Raw genomic sequence first — 9,481 nt, forward strand, 5'->3', positions numbered from 1 at the left:
AACCTTATCATGCATCATCTCTCTATAGCTCCCAGCGTCAAGCCTATTAAACAAAAACTGAGAAAGATGCATCCACATGTTTCCCTCTTAGTGAAACCTGAATTAGGAAAGCTATTGAGCACCTTTGAAGATTTCCTTATAAGTTATAACTCTCCTTTCATTGGAGATTATTCCCTTTGCATTGATATTTTAGAATCATCCACCTTGCTATCACTCATTCACATTGGTCTCATTGATTTGTCTATAAAAAATTGACAACCCAAGATACTATCCTTTTATTCAAAGATTTTTCCATTGAGACATATCTTGTATTATATTTTAATGTGCATTTCTTTCCTCTATCTCATTATCTCCATTTATCTCATTTGATTTTTTATATAATTTTGGCTTTAAAAGTTAAGTATTTTATGAACATATCAGTGATATCCACTCCCATCTTAGTGATATCATACTCAAATATATTCTACCTATCATGTTCCTAGAGTGGATCAAATAATTGAGGAGTTGTTTAGTTACTTTAACTTATTTTTTCTTCACTCGTCCACCATGGTTTATGAAATGCTTTTTTTACCTTATTCTCTACCTTTTTCTTCTTTAAAGACCAACTTAGTTCAATATTTGATTATTTCCTTTCATTTTCTTCTTTATGGGATGTGTATTTGCTATAGATTATAGGTTTATTTGTACTCACACATTCCAAATATTGTACACACTCTTGGGGATCTTCGTATCCTCTTTGATGACATCTTAATTATTTGCGGCATACTATTTTTAGCATGCCTTTTAAGGTTGTTCATTAAATATCTTCATATTTGTTTGGGTTTTTCTTCAATTAATTCTAAGGCTTCTTTTGATTAAGAAACATTTATAATTGAGTAGTCTTCCATAACAAACATCATGAAACTATTGTTTTCATATCCTTCCTCAAAGTTGATTTTTCTTGATAATTGGATTTATTTCTTCCCAAGAATAGGTTAAATATGGTTTGTTTCTCTTGGATCTTTAGCAACATTTGTCCTTGTGAACCCATATTTGACATTGGAGCTTTCTTCTTATGGGGAAATTCATCATATGTTCCTTCTTCACCTATGGGGGAGATGTTTCAATTGTATTTACATGACTAATTTGGAGGGGCATCTTCAATCCTTCATTCTTGTCACATATACTCTTTTGTATCTTTTTTTCAAGGAGAATTTTCCCACAAGTAGGTTTTTTTTTTTTCTTTCCTCCATTTGTGAGAAATAAATTGGTTTTTACATGGGTACTGTTAACCATTTTATCCCCCCCCCCCCCCACCATTTTTTTCCCTTGTTGCCATCATTGAAATCCAATTAGAGATATCTATTCATGGTCAAGTTTTCATAGTGTGCTAGGCGTGTGGCTAAAACCTAACCAAAACCCTAGTTATCCCCTTCAATGATATAATTTTGCATTACCTTTTTTAAGGGCCAAATTATCCATGTGTCACTTAAGTTGGGTCCCCTTGTTAGGTTCATTCACTTTAAGTGTTGACCCTGCACCCTATTCATTTAAGTCAATCACATGTCTACCTTTATATTTTCCCTAAGTCCATTTTTAGTAGCACTTGGTGGTGGTGACATAGCATTGGACAGGTGTCAACATTCTAAGTGATCTCAATAGATTCAAGGAAGAAATGTCTCAAAGGTCCATGATCAATCACAGTCATTGATCTAGATATAAATCAATGCTTGTTGTATTCTCACTTTTTGAATATGCATCAAGATTAGCCAAAGTGAGAAAGAAAGCATTCAACACGTGGATGTAGTGGGACCAAACTTAAGTGTGGGCCATAAAAAGGGTGTGTCAAAGCAAGTTGATAGAGTGGCATATTCTGGTTGGTTGAAGGTGTTGACTATGACAAAAGATCTTCAGTTATGCAGAAACCATAAGATCTTGTTAGATCAACTCTTGTCATTTTATTGCTTTTCAAAGATGCATGAAGATTACCCAAAGTGAGAAAGTGATGAGATGACACATGTCCTATTCACCAAAAGGAAAAGGTAGGAGATTGCATGATCATAGGTCAATTTTGGCTTAAGGAAGTTCAAGTTGCAATGGTGTGAAGGGTTAACATGGTAGTTGAAATTTGGGTCGTCCTTGCATCGCAAGGAGTTAAGAGTAACCAAAGGTTAAGGTGGAGAAGCTATGAAAGCTCATTGATCACACTTTCATGGGGTTAAAAGATGAGCTAATATTTTAGGTTGTGATGTAGTGATGAGAGTAGTAAAATGGTTATCACCATTTCATAGTAGTTAGTGAAAGGAAGCAGTAAGCGGCTACCACAGAGAGATCAACAACTGAAATAAGTCTCCAAAACCTCATAGGTCAACATAGTCAGTAAAAAGCTTAAGTCATAAAGTTGTAAAATAGTTGATTTAAGGGCTAGCACAACATCACAAGGTTTTATTTTTGGTTAATACTTAAGGTTGCAAGACTACGAATAAAGAAAATGTTAAAGGTTAAAGTGGCTATTGCAATGTTGCAAGTAGTATCAAACTTAAGATATGTTAAGCTACAAGGGTGTGACAAGAAATCAAGATATTTAAGGTTGAGTCATTGCAAGGTTTTAGTGATAATTAAGTTCTTGGGTTGTGAATTTGTGAAACAATGATAGCATTCATCCAAGATAGTGATCGCAGTATCACACAATTAAAGCAATCTTTATAACTAGCAATTGCCTAGAGGTGACATGGTTAATATAAAGGTCTTCGTAACATAACAAGTAAGAGGAATGTTAAGTTCTAGACTGCTGAAAAGATGTGAATAAGTTAGTTTCATGGTCATCACTGGGTCATAGCAGTTAGTGAACTAAAGTGATGAACAGTTGTGAAGTGGTGATAAAGCTTAGAATGAAGAGGTCATAGTCTCACAAAGCCATGTAGTCAATGACAAAATACAGTTGTGAAGAAGTCAACAAGAGTAAGCACATCATTGCAAGGTTAACATGGTAGTTAGAAAAGTAGAGTGATCTAGTGGAACACTTCAAAATTACAGGGCCACATGGTGAGGTTAACTATTGAATGATGACACAACTAACCTGGCACTATTGTGAACACTATCAAAGTAGCTCATTGATGGTGAAAAAATTATTTAATCACTTACAACCACCTTTTGATGTTCTTAATGCTTGATAAATATAAATTTCATTCTACCACTACCATGGTAATCCATCTACTGGTTAAAGCAATTATAGCTACCACTTATATCTCTTTAGGGCCTGAGTTTGCACATAAAGATCATATTTCTTGCATATGGATGTGCATCTAATCAAATATTCCTCATATCAGTAGTTATTGTTCTCTACAACTTGAAGATAATGGTTGAGTTTTAGTGTTACAGTTGAAATCATCTCAGTTATGCCTAAGCTATAAAGGAAAATTTTGTAACTCTTTCAAGGGTTGGTCTCTCTCTGATTCTATAATAGTTGTATTATATACTCTACTACTATAAATTTTTTTGCCTCTGAGTGAATATATTTCTCTATTATACCTATTTCTTCCATTAATATATTGTGCAGAACTTTCTTGCCTTCTGTTAATGTATTACTTTTGTTCTTCAAGTTGTATGTTGTATCTATTTTGCCTTTGAATGATATAGAGTGGAGTTCCTTCATTATAACATTCCATTGTTTTCTGATCAACATGTGATTGTTGAGATAAGTAAAAGATTGAATCTAGGTACTTTGAGATTATATTGATGAACTATGCAATTCTGGGTAGACATAAGACTAAATGTACTATTTGGAGTATCACCCCTCTAGATTAGACTAGGTAGTTTGATTTCATGCCTTTTCTTCTCCCTTTCCCTTCAAATAAGTAGTTAGATACATCCTGATAGTTAGGAAGTCAGCCTTCTCCAAAGACTCAATCTCATTGTTCAAGTCCCACAAATTGGAGATTGTTTCCACATTTCACAAGGTTTCCTTTAGGTCAAAATTTAGGTAAGGGTGTAAACTTTGGTGAAAACAGCTTTTTGCACACTCGGTAGGATAAATTCAAATTCATAAGTCCACTAGTTGGCTAGGTTTTTTTTTGATGAATTGTCCCTTCCTTATATTAAAAAAAAAAAAAGTTACATATTCACAAAAACAGAGGTTGGGGGATATAGGATCACCCCACGAGCTCATTTGGCCACTAGCTGGAAATTAGCTATTCATCAAAAAAACTTTAGAAAACAAAAAAAAACAAAGAAATCCTCATGTTGTTAGTGCAATGCTAGCCAAGGAAGGAGGATCCTTATCATCAAAGGCCCACCCAAAAGTAGGGTCAGTAGATGGCTTAGGGAGAGCCCAACCATCATTAGTAGTAGCAGCATTATCTTCATCTTTCTCTCCCTCAGGCTTGGGAGGAGAAATAGCTATGTTGAGCCAGGGAAACACCCACTTGGGGTCCAAGTGAGCAGAGGGCCAACCAATAGCAAGAGCAATAGGAGGACCCATTAGCGACCACCCCAAACCAAACCTCCGTGGAAGCAAGGCTAAGTGGTGCCGATCACTAGAACCTCCAAAAATGTAGAACTGACCAAAAGCACCACTGCTGGGAGAGTGGTGCTGTTGAGATCAAGGCGTGTGCAAGCAATGAGTGGAACTACTATGTCCCTGATAAAAATTGTGAGGAGGGGTATAGTTGCTAAAGACCAAATCTGATGGAACATGAGCAACCATACAAGGGGCATTTCCCTAATAAGCCAAAAGCTCTTGTAAGTGTGCCACCTCCAAAGCTACTTTATCTATCTGTACTTGAATTTGCAACATGACATTGTTATAAATACATGCTTTAGAGTACATAGCCACATTAATTTCAAGTGTGTTATGAGCATAAATGATTGCATTGTGATCTTTCCAAGTGGTAAATAAGATCTTCAATCTGAAAGCATGCCATATCTAGCCATATTTGAACGGAATCAAGGTATTATCTCCTAGAAGAACCATATGCCAAGAAAAAGGTTCTAGGCAGAAGGGGTGAAAGAGATCATCGATCCATTTCCAATAACACTAAGCCCATCTATAGAACTAAAAAATGTGCAAAAAGGACTCTAGTTGACCACAAAAAGGGCAACGAGGGTTAGGAACTCCTAGATGTCATAGCCAGGAGCCCAAAGGCAAGCCCTGGAAAAGAATACACCAGGCGAAATGTGCAATTTTGGGTTTAGTAATGGCATACCACACAATGGAGAACCTATGACTCCAAGTGCGATACGAGGATTGCAAATGCCAATGTTAGTTGAGTACATCAACAATGGGCAGGTGAGGAACTAGGCATTGGTAATCTAGCCTAGGTTTATAACTAGTTATCAGAGTGTCTGGATACCACTTCCAATCTTTCCACCAAGGGTGAGAATATTGAATGCCCACTTTGTGTAAAAAATGTGAGGGCACCATAGAAACTACAAGATCAAAAGTCTGTCAATTTGGATGAGTGAACTAGAATTTTACTCGTATGTCTTCCCACAACCACAAGCTCATAGTAACTCTAGAGAAAAGATCTTTAGGGATCCTTATGTCATGTTTAAAAAAACACAAAGCACTAGCCTCGTGCACCTTAGCTAGGGGAACACCTTGAATAGTAAATAAAGGTGACCACTAAAGATTATGTTGGCTCAAGGAAATCCCATCTTTGAATCCATTGTCAACCCAACAAATCCAGGGCTTAACTACTTCCCAAGCTTTCCAAATACTCTCTTCACAAAAAAATTATCCTAAATTTGAATAGGTTCAGGAGTAATCATAAGGGTTTGAAACCCAATCCCCTTCCAAGCTGGTTGGTGAACTAGAAAGCCTAAAGAAATGCAATGCGTTAATAGAATCTTCCAAGATTCATTGCTAGAAAGAGCTCAAATCACCCATTTTGTACATTAATTAGTACCTTGTAATGCCTTAAATCCTAGGCAATCCTATGAAAGCCCTCTATGCTTTCATAAAGTTGACTAGGAAGATAGCAGAAATCCTAAGCAACTCTATGAAAGCCTTGGTGAGAAGTGTTTGACACCCAAAGGAAGTCACGTAAAAGCTGTTCAAGTTTGAGGTATGAGGCCTTTGACAAAGTCCAATAGGAAGAATAATAAACATGGGTGGTAGCCAACACTTTGGAAAAAATCTAGAATTTGCCTGCTAGTGAAAGAGGTTTGGTGATCCAATAGTCCGGCTTCTTCTCTATTCTAGCAAGAACCACATTCCAAAGCTCAATAGCTAAGGCTTGGAAGGTGAAGGGGATACCTAGAAAATCAAAAAATTCCCCATGTTGAACCCATTTCCATTGGCATCGCTCAAGCCAAGTAGGACAAGCAAGGTAAGGCTATCTATAACAAAGGGTTTTGTGCCACTGAATGGAAAACCCTGAAGCAAGACAGAATGTGTCAGGGCATTACAAAGTGGAGGCAACATTCTTTTCATCCTCAATGAGAGTGAGGAAAGAGTTATCTAAAAAATGACCATTTACAAGCTAATCAGGGGAATCCAAAAAGGAAATACCTTAGACCCTTCTTTGGGAGATGGAACTTGTGAGCAAATACCCAAAACCTTCTACTACCAAAACATATAATGTGGGTGCTAGTGGGCAGCCTTGGTGAATTGAACGATAAAACCCAAACAATTGAGATTGATGGCCATTAATGGAGATGCAAGCAAAGGCATCACCAAAGAGCATTTGGATTGACTGCAAAAAGGTAGGGCAAAACCCAAGAGCCTAAAGCATGGCTAGAATGAAAGGCCACTCAATCCTATCATAAGCTTTGGCAAAATCAATTTTGAGAAAGATGGCCTATTGCTTGGAATGATGAGCCCATTCCATCCCTTCCCACATAGAAATTACATTGTCCAAGATATAATAGGACTTGATAATACCCATTTTCTCAGGGCAAATGATTTGAGGAAGAAGATGATGGATTTTGAGTGAGAGAGCCTTGGTAATGATCTTATAGGAGATATTAAACAATTGGATAGGCCTCTATTCGCTGATAAATTGGGTGTTTTTTTGAGTGTCATCAACCTTTGGAGGCATTCATCTAACACCATGATGGCTCTATGCATCTATCAGTTCCAACAGATCAAATGGTGGTATGATTTTCAATTTTTATGTTTCTTTAGGATTTCTATGAAGGTGCTTGCTTAAATGTTTTATCATGGATCCCCTTCATAGAGATGCATCCCACTTTCCCTCATATCATGAAGAGACTATTCCTCAACCCTCCCATCCCCTCTATAAACTTGATTACCTAGATCACCAGGAGGTTGATTTTACTTCAACCCATCATCTCACCCATGGCCATGAACATGTGAATATTTCCCCTTCCAATTTTATCATATTCAAAGAGGTCCAAGAGCACCAAGAGTAGAGGTTTGAATTAGACCTTAATTTTAAGCTTTTTGAGGTTCAAGATCATTCAAGTTGTTTGGGATCTAGGTTTGCTAAACTTTCTAAGTTTTTTAACTATGTTGAAAATCCATACCCAAATACATATTGTGGGAACTTTTCTTATGTCATGCTCATTATGAATTCTTGGCTTGATAATTTGCATGGTGAGAGGGAGATGTGGGAGAATTATCCTTGTGTTTATAGCATGTTGTATGAGGCTATAGATGTTTTTAGAGAGGGTCAAGAGGCTCTCTTCCAATTGCAGCATGAGGAAGAACTAAAATAGAAGAAATTTGAGGAGGAGGAAAGACTCAAGCTTGCCCAAATGCAGAGATCTAAATTGAAAGGGCCTCCAAGGAGTAAGTTTGATAGCTTTCAACAAAGAAGCCCTCCCCAAATTTCTACTCCAAGCTTCCCTAAACCTTAACCTATAGTTTTGACAACTCCACATGTCAATGATGGTGAGCCCCAAAAAGATGAATGTCCCTTCTTTGTTTTTCATGAAGAAGTGGATATATCTTTTCCCACATCAAAGACAAAAAAAGAGTAGCCACCAATTGAAGAACATGAGCTATAGTAGGAGATTGAGAAAGAGGAACTTTGAAAGGAAATCCTTTCCCTCAAGGAGGAACACATTAATGTGCATGAGGTTGCTCCTCAATCTGCATGCAATGTCACAATAGAGAAGATAATCCAAGAAGAAGAGTTTCTTTCTTCTTCAAGTCATTATAGGGATTGTTTTGACATGGGGACATCACTGTGGATGGGGGAAATTGATTTCTATGAGCTTGAGGCCTTGTACCTATCTAACAAGTCATCTTCCCCATACAAGGAACATTTTTTGCAGCAGACTATCCTTCATGATATGGAGGATGGAAAGGAGGATTTCAAGGATAGCTCTATCCTTGAGGAGGAACATGTTGACATGCATAAGGTTTCCCCTCAACCTATGCATGTTATTACCACTATCTTCTTTTCCATAGAGGTTGAATCATTATCTCCTATATATGAAGAGAATGTTATTCAACAACAACAAGAGGAGATAAGACTACCAACCATACCATCAGAGCCAGCCCCTGCTATCCATGAGAATCAAAATGTTTGTAGAGCACAACATGATCAAGGCTAACTACCTAGACCTAGCACCATCGAAAGGATGACCCATCAGGCATCTAGCTCTACAATAATGCATGTTACCCTCTATCATGCTCATTCTAGAGCATGATGAAGAAGATCATAAGGAGGAACAAGTATGTTTTTCTCAACAAGACAACATTCTAGTGCTGGAGAGAAATTTCTTTGTTTTTAGCACTAGGAAGGAGGTATTCTATGCAACAGCATGCTTGCTACTATTTTCAATTACCCACATGCATGAAAGAAGAAATTAGTTGGTGAGGAAGGGAAACTACTTCAAAAAACTAGTTAATGGGTTTGTTTGACCTTCCATCTCTGTAAATTTTTGTAAATAGTAGATTAGGTGTTTCTTCTTTCCAAGAAGTGCACGAGCACAGGTTATTTCTCTATGAAACAAAAAGTTTCAAATTTTGCTAGTAGTAGAGATTACATTTTTTTCTGGTTTTTTGTAGAACAAGGTTCATTATTTGTGACTCCATGCCCAATAGATTACTAAAACCAGTGATCCTATACTTAGCAAGCAAGCATCCCCTCTGAGTCACTAGAAATGTTAGTTATTTTAGCCCCCCCCCCCTCCCCCCTCTCTTTTTTCCCTTGTTGCCATCATTGAAATATGATCAGAGATATATATTCATGGCATCAAGTTTGCATAGTGTGCCAAACATGTGGATAAAACCTAACTAAAACCCTAGTTATACCCTTCAATGATATAATTTTAATTATATTTTTGAAGGGTCAAATTACCCATGTGTCACTTTATAAGTTGGGTCCCCTTGTTAGGCTCATTCACTTTAAGCGTTGACCTCGTGCCCTATTCATTTAAATCAATCACGTGTCTACTTTTATATTTTTCTTAAGTCCATTTTTAGTAGGACCTGGTGGTGGTGGCATAGCATTGGATAGTTGTCAACATTTTGGGTCATTTCAATGGATCAAAGGAAGAAATGTCCCAAAGGCATGAAATTAATCATGAC

This window comes from Cupressus sempervirens, chromosome 11 (genome assembly GCF_028749045.1).
Source record: "Cupressus sempervirens isolate cs-2001-9-10 chromosome 11, ASM2874904v1, whole genome shotgun sequence".
Taxonomy (NCBI): Eukaryota; Viridiplantae; Streptophyta; class Pinopsida; order Cupressales; family Cupressaceae; genus Cupressus; species Cupressus sempervirens.